Below are 11668 nucleotides of genomic sequence, written 5' to 3'. Positions count from 1 at the left end.
TAGGCTGGAGATTCCCACTGGTCCTGGAGCAGGTCTCGCCAATAGCGTGATTCCAGAATGTAGTTGGAATGAAGCATAGCCACCTGAAATGCAGGGGACTGTATGTGCCATTTCCCCCCTGCTAGAGAATCATGGGGTTGGAAAAGATCTTAGTGGGGTTGGGGAGTAGGAGGTGAGTGGAGGGAGCCTGGATCTCTGTTAAACATCTTGGAAGGTTGCTGTCTGGTTTCTTGAACATCCCTAAGGTTGGAGAGTTCATTGCCTCCTGAGGAAGCTATTTGCTAAGTGTTAGGAAATCCATCCTCCTGTACACACATTAATTAGTGCCCTGGCCTCTGGAACTATGTGACCTAGTCCAGTCCACTGTGGCTTGTTATCCCCACAGAGGATCAATGGAGCCCACACCTTCCCCTGCGAGGGAAGCTCTCTAGATCTTCACTGTTCCTTACATGATGCGGTCCAGAGTGCTTCACCTTTTCTTCTGGGTGGGCTGGAGTTTGCTGGTATCCTTCCCACAGTGTGGTGAGGAGAAGCTGATCTGAACAGACTCAGCATTCCCCTTCAGAGCCCAGAGCAGCACCTGCCCCAGTCTCTGGTCCAGAAGGGTCAAGTCTGTTCTCCCCTGCTTGCCTTTTTCCTAGAGAAGCAACTCATTCGATGGGGAAAGTTTCCTTGATTTGTCTGTTCATGCCACACAGGTCCACACCAAGGACGTGATCTGTGTTCACATGGTTGCATTAGGTATTGCCCCAATAAAGAAGATCTGTCCAGGCTTTCCATGTTAGTCTTCTCAGCACAAGAGTCTCTGACTGGATGGAAAGTCTCAGTAAGCTGCCTTGTCAGTTAGGAAGCTGCCATCTTCAAGTAATAGAAAACCCTCCACAAGTTGTTTTAAACAATAAAGGACCTTTATAAGCCCACAGCTAGCATTCAGCAGTAGGACTTGAGAGTTGCTTGACTCAAAATTTCTCAAATATACTTCTTTACTCTATCCCTTGATAATGTCTAATTGTGTGAGTTGTGCTTGGGATTTCCAAGCTTTTGGAACATTGTCCCACCCTATGCACCTGCCCTACTCCAGGGAGGAAAAAAACCAATCTATTACATTTTCCTGTATTTTACTCTTTTCCTTGTTCTTTATTCCTGATGTTTCAAACTTCTTTCTTTTATCATTTTCTTTCTGTTTGAAGTACTACCTTTAGCTATTCACTTATGATAGCCTAATGGTACAAGTTCTTCACCTTTCACATTCATCTAAGAATGTCTTGATTGTATCTTTATTCCCAAAGGATATTTTTGCTGGGTACAGAATTCTGGGTTGACAGGTGTTTTTCTTTCAAGATTTTTTTCTTTGTCTTTAGTTTTCTAAACTTTGATTTTGATGTGCACTAATCTGGATTTCTTTGGGTTTATTTCATTTGGTATTTGCTGAACTTCTTGAATCCATGGATTAACGTATTTCATTAAGTCTGGAAAGATTTTGGCCATAATTTCTCTGAATACTTTTTTTAGCCCCACATTCTTTTTCCTTTTCACTTAAGTAGTACAAATGTTAGGTCTTTGGTTATAGTCCTACAGGTCCCTGAGGCTCTGTTAATTTCTTTTTGGTCTTTTTTCTCTGTTATTCATATTGAGTAATTGTTTTATCTTCAAGTTTACCATTCTTTCTTCTGTCATATTGAGTTGCTTGTTTCAGTTGTACTTTTCAGTTCTAAAATTTCTGTTGGTTTTTTATATCTGTTTCTTTGCTGAGACTTTCTATTTTTGAGGTTTTTTAATTTTATTTTATTTATCCATTTTAGAGAGGAGAGAGAGAGGGATAGAGAGAGAGAGACAGAGAGAGACAGGGGAGGAGCTGGAAGCATCAACTCCCATATGTGCCTTGACCAGGCAAACCCAGGGTTTCAAACCGGCGACCTCAGCATTTCCAGGTCGATGCTTTATCCACTGCGCCACCACAGGTCAGGCCGAGACTTTCTATTTTTTATGTATTTCAAGCATGTACATGATTGCTCATCAAACCATTTTATGACTGCTTTAAAATCCTTGTTAGATAATCCAAACATCTGTGTCACCTTAAGGTTGCATCATTGACAGTCTTTTCTCATTTAAGATGAGATTTTCCTTCTTCTCAACATGATAAGTAATTTTCAGTTGTATCCTGAACATTAGGTGTTATGTTGTGAGACTCTAGATCCTAGTTAATCTTTCTGGCAGGCAGTCACCCTGTTAGGTATAGTATAGTCCTCAGATCCAAGTGGGGATGGATGTTCAGTTCTTCATCAGGCCCCACTGACACTATCCCAGGAAAAGCATAGCACCACCTCACACTGTCATGCCTTGCCTCATTGTCAGTGGGTAGGGGTGGAGGTTCCACTCTCTACTGAACTCTGCAGGGCAGAGCTCTCAAGGGCTGTGCAAAATGCACTTCTCTAGTAGATAATGTAGAAAAGTACAGAAATGCACCTGTTAGGGTTTCTCTCCATCACTCGGCTCCTGAAAGCAGACTGTGGTCTCTCTGCATTGCTAGCATCTGGCACAGAGTGTGGCACAGGCAGGTTCAGGAAATGTTTTATATTTGATAGTTGGGCAGGGTCAGGGTGCGAGTGAGGGGAGCAAGAAGAGACAGAGAAGGGGCTAGGTTGGAGGGGCTTGTCAGCCAGGGTGCTGAGTGCAATCATTACCCCAAGGATACTGGGAGCCAAGAGGGGTGTCTGTTTGGAGAGTGACCATCAGATCTGAATTTTGGAAGCTCTGATTCTCAAGTTATTATGTGAGGGTTAGAGGGTAAGGGTAAGGAATGGGAACAGTTACCATTTGAGGAGGGAGATGCTAGCCTACGTATATCTGTCTAAGGGCCCAGGCTCAATGAACTAAGGTTCAAATCTTCCAAGAGTTGGGCTGTGGAATCTGGTTGTGCAGGAAGCCACAGGCTTTCTGCTAGCCAAGTATTTCTGGGGAAAGGTGATGGAGGGCCTGCTATGGGCTAGACCAGGGGTAGTCAACCGTTTTATACCTACCGCCCACTTTTGTATCTCTGTTAGTAGTAAAATTTTCTTTCTTTCTTTTTTTTTTTTTTTGTATTTTTCCATAGCTGGAAACGGGGAGAGACAGTCAGACAGACTCCCGCATGCAACCGACCGGGATCCACCCGGCACGCCCACCAGGAGTGATGCTCTGCCCACCAGGGGGCGACACTCTGCCCCTCTGGGGCATCGCTCTGCCGCGACCAGAGCCACTCTAGCGCCTGGGGTAGAGGCCAAGGAGCCATCCCCAGCGCCTGGGCCATCTCCGCTTCAATGGAGCCTTGGCTGCGGGAGGGGAAGAGAGAGACAGAGAGGAAGGGGGGGGTGGAGAAGCAAATGGGCACTCCCCCCATGTGCCCTGGCCGGGAATCGAACCTGGGTCCCCCACACGCCAGGCCGATGCTCCACCGCTGAGCCAACCGGCCAGGGCCAGTAGTAAAATTTTCTAACTTCCCACCGGTTCCACAGTAATGGTGACTTATAAAGTAGGGAAGTAACTTTACTTTATAAAATTTATAAAGCAGAGTTACAACAAGTTAAAGCATATAATAATAATTACTTACCAAGTACTTTATGTCAGATTTTTGCAAGTTTGGCAGAATAAATCTTTCTAAAACAACTTACTATAGTTAAATCTATCTTTTTATTTATACTTTGGTTGCTCCGCTACCGCCCACCATGAAAGCTGGAACGCCCACTAGTGGGCGGTAGGAACCAGGTTTACTACTAGTGGGCTAGACATAACCACAAGCCTGTTACATGCCCTATTTAATTCTTACAGCAACCTTATCAAGTCAGTACCTTTGTTATCCCCATTTTATAGATGAGAAAACTGAGGTTGAGGAAAGTTAAGCACTGGCCAGAGGTCATAAAGCTGGAAGCAGCAGGATCAGGATTCAAATCCAGCTCTGCCTGCTGCTAAGGCCTTCAGGCATCCCCAAACTATGTCCACGGGCCTCATGTAGCCGCCTGAGGCCATTTATCCAGCCCCCTGCAGCACTTCCGAAAGGAACACCTCTTTCATTGGTGGTCAGTGAGAAGAGCACTGTATGTGGCGGCCCTCCAATGGTCTGAGGGACAGTGAACTGGACCCCTGTGTAAAAAGTTTGGAGACCCCTGGTAGATGATCACACCATCTGCCCTTCTGCCTCTACGAGCAGCATGAGAGCTGAACCGTAATTGGGCCTAGGAGCCAACTGCAGCAAAATCAGGGGTTAACTGCCCATGGCCTCCCTGCCCGAAGTCTGTCATGTGCTCCCTCTTTGGTCACCATGCAGTGCGGCCCGGCTCTCTCTCTCCCTCTGGTGATTCCAAAGGACAGGTTGGCCTCCTGTGAGTCCCCAGTGCTGGGTGAGCCCCGGAGGGAATGAGGCCAAGGGGAACCGTCTCCTGGCTCCCTCTCCCCCATGCAGGGAGCTGTGGGCTCCTTTGGAGCAGTGGTTGCTATGCAGCCTTGTTTATTCAAGGAGTGCCTGGCAGAGGGAAGACGCACGCCAGCGGCAGGGCAGGCAGCTGTGCCCAGCCCCTGCCCAGACAGGACACCTGCAGCCCAGGGCTGTGAGGCTGGGCCGGGGCCAGGGCAGGCCAGGTGGGCCAGGGCAGGCCAGGTGGGCCAGGGCAGGCCAGGTGTGGGGCCAGGGCAGGCCAGGTGGGCCAGGGCAGGCCAGGTGTGGGGCCAGAGCAGGCCAGGTGTGGCCAGGGCAGGCCAGGTGGGCCAAGGCAAGCCAGGTGGGGCCAGGGCAGGCCAGGTGTGGGGCCAGGGCAGGCCAGGTGTGGGGCCAGGGCAGGCCAGGTGTGGGGCCAGGGCAGGCCAGGTGGGCCAGGGCGGGCCAGGTGGGCCAGGGCGGGCCAGGACTGTGAGGCTGGGCCGGGGCCAGGGCAGGCCAGGTGGGCCAGGGCAGGCCAGGTGTGGGGCCAGGGCAGGCCAGGTGGGGCCAGGGCAGGCCAGGTGGGCCAGGGCGGGCCAGGGCAGGCCAGGTGGGCCAGGGCAGGCCAGGGCTGTGATGCTGGGCCGGGGCCAGGGCAGGCCAGGTGGGCCAGGGTAGGCCAGGTGGGCCAGGGCAGGCCAGGTGGGGCCAGGGCAGGCCAGGTGGGCCAGGGCGGGCCAGGGCAGGCCAGGTGGGCCAGGGCAGGCCAGGGCGGGCCAGGGCGGGCCAGGGCAGGCCAGGTGGGCCAGGGCAGGCCAGGTGTGGGGCCAGGGCAGGCCAGGTGGGCCAGGGCAGGCCAGGTGTGGGGCCAGGGCAGGCCAGGTGGGCCAGGGCAGGCCAGGTGTGGGGCCAGGGCAGGCCAGGTGGGCCAGGGCAGGCCAGGGCAGGCCAGGGCGGGCCAGGGCAGGCCAGGGCGGGCCAGGGCGGGCCAGGGCAGGCCAGGTGGGCCAGGGCAGGCCAGGTGTGGGGCCAGGGCAGGCCAGGTGTGGGGCCAGGGCAGGCCAGGTGGGCCAGGGCAGGCCAGGTGTGGGGCCAGGGCAGGCCAGGTGGGGCCAGGGCAGGCCAGGTGGGCCAGGGCAGGCCAGGTGGGCCAGGGCGGGCCAGGGCAGGCCAGGTGGGCCAGGGCAGGCCAGGGCTGTGAGGCTGGGCCGGGGCCAGGGCAGGCCAGGTGGGCCAGGGTAGGCCAGGTGGGCCAGGGCAGGCCAGAGCAGGCCAGGTGGGCCAGGGCAGGCCAGGGCGGGCCAGGGCGGGCCAGGGCAGGCCAGGTGGGCCAGGGCAGGCCAGGTGGGCCAGGGCAGGCCAGGTGTGGGGCCAGGGCAGGCCAGGTGGGCCAGGGCAGGCCAGGTGTGGGCCCATCCTGTCCTTTCCTCCTTGGACCCTACAACAGCACCGTCTGCGGAGAGACCGTGGAAGCTGGCTTTCTCCGGTGACAGGGGTTTGGCCTCTGGAGGAGTAGTCGGAGGTGATGTGTCCACCAAGTTGTTTGTAGGGGGAGGGGAATGGGCAGTGGATTGGGGCACCTGAAGTCCTTGGAGGGACCTCAAGGACCTGTTCTGGAGCAAGGTCAAAGGGTGCTGTGAGGGGAAAGGCCTCATGCCACGAAATGGAGGCTGTGTGACTGTGAGCCAGTCCTTTCCTCTCTCTGAGCCTTCAGCATCAGCGCTGGAGGAGGGGATGGGACTGCTGCTCTCTGAACCTGTGAGCCCAGGGAGGAGGGGCTGCCCTGGGCTGCCCGCGCCCCAGCCATGCCTCTCTCACAGCTCTCTGTTTGGCAGCAAAATGCACGCAGCATAGCCCACCAGCCAGCCAGGGCTCCGTGGTAGCGCCCAGGGCTATGATGTATGCCGAGAGGGATGGGTGCACGGCGCGGAAGGCTCTGTGTTCAGGGGCACAGGTGCCCAGGCATAGGCAGGCGGTGGAGGAGCTCTGCTCCGGGTGGGAATTCCGACCCCACCTCTTACTGGCTGGGTGGAACAAGTCTCTTATCAATCTGAGCCTCAGTTTCCTGCCCTGTAAAGTGGGGGCTAAGGAACCCTCCCTCGGGCGGCTCATGAGGTGTGGAGGTAGGAGGGAGGGGATCTGGTGTGTTAGCCCCTGTGCCAACAGGAAGCTGCTTTTGTTGCTGCCCTTATTGTCATAGAGGTGATCGTGTTCCTCTCCACGGCAGGTTTCGGGTCCCCCCAAAATACTAGTTTTGGGAACCCCTTCTTCAGGACAAGGGCTCATGGTGGCTGGGGACCTCAAGGGCTGGCATCTGCTCCAGGGCACTGAGTGGCCGTGCTCTGTTGGTGCATCACTGAGGCAGGTCGTAGAGCACGGTGGTGCCCAGGCCCAGGCGGGGGTGCCGGGGCCAGTAGGTGGGCTGGGCCTGAGCTGGAGGAGCCTGCATTGCCCTCCACCACAGCGGGCAGGGCAGGAGCTGTGCCCCCCCTCCCCCCCCCAGGCCAGTCTGTCGCAGCTGTGGACCTGAGGAAGAGGAATGTAGGAGGAGCCAGCAATGGGGAGCGATCCAGCTGAGCTCTGGAGACCCACCTCTGAAGGTCTCCCTTGGCAGCAAGGGCCACCTCAGAGGCACCAGCCTCTGCTCACTCGCATGGATGCTTGGAAGTTTATTATTTGTTTTATCTTTTTTTTTTTTTTTTCCTGAAGCTGGAAACGGGGAGAGACAGTCAGACAGACTCCCGCACGCGCCCTACTGGGATCCACTCGGCACACCCACCAGGGGCAACGCTCTGCCCACCAGGGGGCGATGCTCTGCCCCTCCGGGGCATCGCTCTGCCGCGACCAGAGCCACTCTAGCGCCTGGGGCAGAGGCCAAGGAGCCATCCCCAGCGCCTGGGCCATCTTTGCTCCAATGGAGCCTTGGCTGCGGGAGGGGAAGAGAGAGACAGAGAGGAAGGGGGGGGTGGAGAAGCAAATGGGCGCTTCTCCTATGTGCCCTGGCCGGGAATCGAACCCGGGTCCCCCGCACGCCAGGCCGGCGCTCCACCGCTGAGCCAACTGGCCAGGGCCTTATTATTTGTTTTAGGCTCAGTTTCTTGAAGACAAGAATGTATGAAACTCGCAGTTTAAAGAAGGATTCTGCAGTGATTGTCTGCGCAGCCACCACCATCCAGGTCTAGAAGTAGACAGCTGTCTTCCTTTGAACTTTATACAGACTGAATCATACTCTACGGGGTCTTTTGTGTCTGGCTTCTTTCATTGAACAGTACATTGTAGAGGCAGACATCCATGGTGATGAGTAGAGCAGTGGTTTGTTTATTTTCATTGCTGGAATGTTCTGTGGCATTGAGTACACTATGATTTATTTCTCCATTTTCCTGTTGGGCATTGGGATTATTTATAGTTTTTGACTGTTATCAACAGAACCGCTATGAACATTCTCGGACTTCTTTCTTGGTTCTCATGTGCAAGGTTTTCTCTGGGGTAGACACCTAAGAGTGGAATTGCTGGGTGTAGGGTTCGCACAGCTGTAACTTGATTATAAAGCCAGACCGCTCTCCTAAGTGGTCGTGTCCTCTTGCCCCTCACCTGCCGTGTGTGACAGCCACTCTGCTCTGCACGTCATCAGTGCCCGGCGTTGTCTGTAGTCTTAATTTTTGCCAATCTTTGCAGACTGGTGGCAGCATCTCATTCCAACTTCATTTGTATCTCCCTGGTTACCAGCAGGTCAAGTTCCTGCACTTGTCTCTCTTCCTCCCTCCTTCCCTTCCTCTTGGTGCCCCCCACCCCCATCTCTTCTCTCTCAGGGACCCTCCCCCCGGCCTCGTGCTGTTTCCTGACCTCTGTTTCTCTCTCTGCCTTCCCGCCCCTCTGCCCCTACCCCCCTATTGCCCTCCTTGGGACACCAATCACTTACCCACGTAATTTCTCTGCCATTGGTCCTTTAGCTGCAGACCTGGGCTCCTGAGCAGCTGTCTGGAAGTCTGAGATTTCTACTTTGTCTCTGCTTCAAAATGCCTGGTTCTCAGTTCAGCCTGCCATTCCTTCCTGGGCCCTGGGTTTCCTTTCAGTAAAATTAGGACGGAAACAAAAGGCCCTTGACCGAAACCATTCCAGTTTCTAGGAAAAACGTGGTGTATACCTGGGAGAGGCTCATGTAAGATTCCAGCTCTTGGTCAAGAGCAGTCGGCTTTCTCCTGGGGCCACTGAAAAACGGGCCTGACACCTTCCAGGCTTCTTGCAAAGAGACCTTTGTCAAGAGCCCTTTCCTGGTGTGGCAGACATTTCGATGCTAGGCATGGTCAAAAAGACTTTGCTGAGACTCTGATTGGAAAAGATGTTGTATTCCTTCCCAGTCCCTTCTGGTGCCTGTCAGTGTTCGCAGGCTGCAGTCTGAAGACCGGAGCTCCAGCTCCTGAGTAGGTATCCCAAACAGCCAAACCACACAGGAAGCCGTCTAGACTCTAGCGGCAGTGGACTGGCTTTTTGTTTAAGACTCCTGAATTGTGTTCAAACTCTAGGGCAGCTCAGACCTTGCTGATGGAAATCTCTGGGTGGGCAACAGGCTTCCAAGCCCTGGCCAGCAGCCGTGCAGTTTCGGGCAGGATACAATATTGAAGTGCAACTGGTATTACCTCCATTTTTGCAGTTAAAGATTGGGGCTCAGAGAGGTTTGGTAACATGCCTGGAGTCACCCAGCTCACTGGTCCTGAAATTTAGTCTTACTCCCTTTTGTATCCTAGTACCTAACATATGGTTGAATGAGTGAGTGGATTTCAGACTTCCAGGGTAGACGGACTGCAGGAGCTCAGAGGGCAATAAGGCACCTGAGAATATCAAGTTTTCCCCAGAGGTCTACAGCTGGCTGGCTCCTGGGGTGTCGGTGAGCCGGGTGGAGGGACGTGGTGTGTGTATGGTGAGCAGAGGGCTGGGTGGTGACTCTCCACCCTCAGGGCGGCAGCCTGAGCTACAGGATGGGATACGCTACCCAGTCTGAACTCTGCCAATGACTAGTGGCAAATCTTGGTCAGGTGATATATTTTCTCTGTGCCTACTCCAGAGGCTGGGCTTGTGGTGTTTAAGTTTCAGTTCTAAAATTTGTCAAAACCCCCCCTTCCCTAGAAAGTCCCTCCCAGCTCCCACTCAAAGGGTCTGCAGGGAAACACAGGTCAGATAATGACATTCCTCTCCTTGAAAACTCTTCAGAGTTCCCTTTGCCCGCAGAACCAGGCCCACGCTCTCTGCTGGGCTTCCCAGGTCTCCGCTCCCGGCCCCCGTCGCCTTCCTAGATGGCCGTTCCTTCCTTCATGCCTTCGCCCAGACCCAGACCGTGGCCTCGGCCTGGAATGCTTCCCCACTTCCCACCCTCCAGGTCCTGCTTCCTCCCAAGCCCAGCGGGGAGGCTGCTGTTCTGTGGCAGGCCTCCCGGTGCCTAGTCAGACGGCACTGCTGTGCCATGTGTGCCCATCTCTGCCCACGGCCGAGCACCCGTGGCAGCGCGGCCCTGAGCGCTCACTCGGCTGCAGAGCTGCGGGTGAGAGAGAGCTGCAGCAGGTCGGGGTCCAGCTAGTGAGCCTGTTACTCTATAGACCCGTCTGTCTCCTCCTCGTGAGCGTGGCCTGTGCCACCTGGGTCTGTCTTGTAGGAATGGAGGAATGGCCCGCCATAACTCTAAAGATAGTGTGGGTGGGCACGTGTGAGCATGTGTGGGGACGGAGGCGGCAGAGTTCAGACCTGACATTATTGAGCAGCTGCTCTGTACCCATATGGTCCTAAATTATTTTTATGCATGACTTTATTTAATCCCAACAATACCCATTATTAGGACCGCCCCCCCCCCCTTTTTTTCAGATGAAGAAACCAAAGCTCAGGAATTGAATAAATCTCCCAAGTTAGACTGACCAGGCGGTGGCGCAGTGGGTAAAGCGTCGGACTGGGATGCGGAAGACCCAGGTTCGAGACCCCGAGGTCACCAGCTTGAGCGCAGGCTCATCTGGTTTGAGCAAAAGCTCACCAGCTTGAGCCCAAGGTCCCTGGCTCAAGCAAGGGGTTACTCGGTCTGCTGAAGGCCCACGGTCAAGGCACGTATGAGAAAGCAATCAATGAACAACTAAGGTGTCGCAACACGCAACGAGAAACTAATGATTGATGCTTCTCATCTCTTCATTCCTGTCTGTCTGTCTGTCCCTGCCTATCCCTCTCTCTGACTCTCTCTCTGTCTCTGTAAAAGAAAAAAAAAAATTTCCCAAGTTAATACAAGAGGGGCAAGGGCAGGTCTCCAACCCAGTGGTCTGACCCCAAAGCCCAAGCTCTAAGGGTCCCACGGAGCCTCTCAGAAGCCTTCTGGGCCCTGGGTGCAGGATGGGAGAGGCACCTACAATAGGTCTGAGCCTCTCTTCAGAGGGTATTTTCATGGGAGACATATTTTTTAGTTCAAAACTAGGTTCATTATCTCTGCCTACCTTCCCCTCCTTTTCTCTGCTCACCTTGAGGCGGGCACTGTGATTCCCACCAGACATGTCTGAGGAGAAGAGAACCCTGACTCTGGAGCCCAGTCCCTCAGAGGTCTCTACACCGAGAGGTGGGCAGTGTCACGCCCACGGGGAGAGGAGCTGGGGGGCGGCAGCCCTGGGGGGGCAGGCGGGGCTGCTGTCATCAGGCCCTTTCCCTCCCGCCCTCCCTCCTTGGCCCCCCCCCCCCCCCGCCAGACCTTTCCCCGCCCTCCCTCCTTGGACACCCCCCCCCCCCCCGCCCCACCACACCTTTCCCCGCCCTCCTGTCTGAGGGCTGCTCACTCAGGACGGGTCTCTGCTAGTTCCTCGGGAAGCCAGGCAGACGTGGAGCAGGACACTGCTCCCCACAGGCTGTGCAAGGAACAGGGGTGGTTGGGATTTTTGTCCTTGGGTTGACATTCTTGACTGGGCCAGTTCTAGCTTTTGGTTTTTTTCCACTTGAAACCTGAGTCCCTTCTGTCACCTTTCTTCATTCTTGTGGTACTGGTCACCATGGGACCTCTGTAGTCATATCTTCAGTGGAAGGAGTGGACAAGGTTCAGTTACCTCGGGTCACCACGTTCCCTGAGCTGGAAACTGAGGCCCAGGTGGAGGATCCACCAGGTTGGGCAGTCCAGAGCATCAGGGAGTGAGGACAGAATCCTGGTTCCCAGAACCCACTGACTATAGCCCTTTAGGTCAGAGCCTGGCTCTTCCAAAAGGGGACAGTCACTCCGTGGCGCTCAGAAGAGTGCCAGGTACAGAGGGGGACTTAGAGAAT

At 54.7% G+C, this 11668-nt stretch overlaps 1 protein-coding gene across 8 annotated transcripts in view; it reads left to right on the top strand.

The window, feature by feature from the left end:
* The first annotated feature begins 4548 nt into the window (after positions 1–4548).
* Positions 4549–11668, top strand: part of TOGARAM2 (TOG array regulator of axonemal microtubules 2) — a 50952-nt gene continuing 43832 nt past the window's right edge. For 4 of the 8 annotated variants that reach the window (XR_010750455.1, XR_010750454.1, XM_066378608.1 and 1 more), the window contains exons 1-2: positions 4549–4614; positions 5841–5915. The gene's annotated coding sequence lies outside the window, so the exon portion shown is untranslated. Of the gene's footprint in view, positions 4615–4869; positions 4933–5587; positions 5622–5840; positions 5916–11668 lie in introns of those variants that run through there. The other 4 variants (XM_066378611.1, XM_066378610.1, XM_066378609.1 and 1 more) reach the window with 4 other exon arrangements.

The sequence above is a fragment of the Saccopteryx leptura genome, chromosome 3 (genome assembly GCF_036850995.1).
Source record: "Saccopteryx leptura isolate mSacLep1 chromosome 3, mSacLep1_pri_phased_curated, whole genome shotgun sequence".
Taxonomy (NCBI): Eukaryota; Metazoa; Chordata; class Mammalia; order Chiroptera; family Emballonuridae; genus Saccopteryx; species Saccopteryx leptura.
Note: the sequence above shows the minus strand (reverse complement) of the source record. Positions and strands in the feature narration are given on the sequence as shown.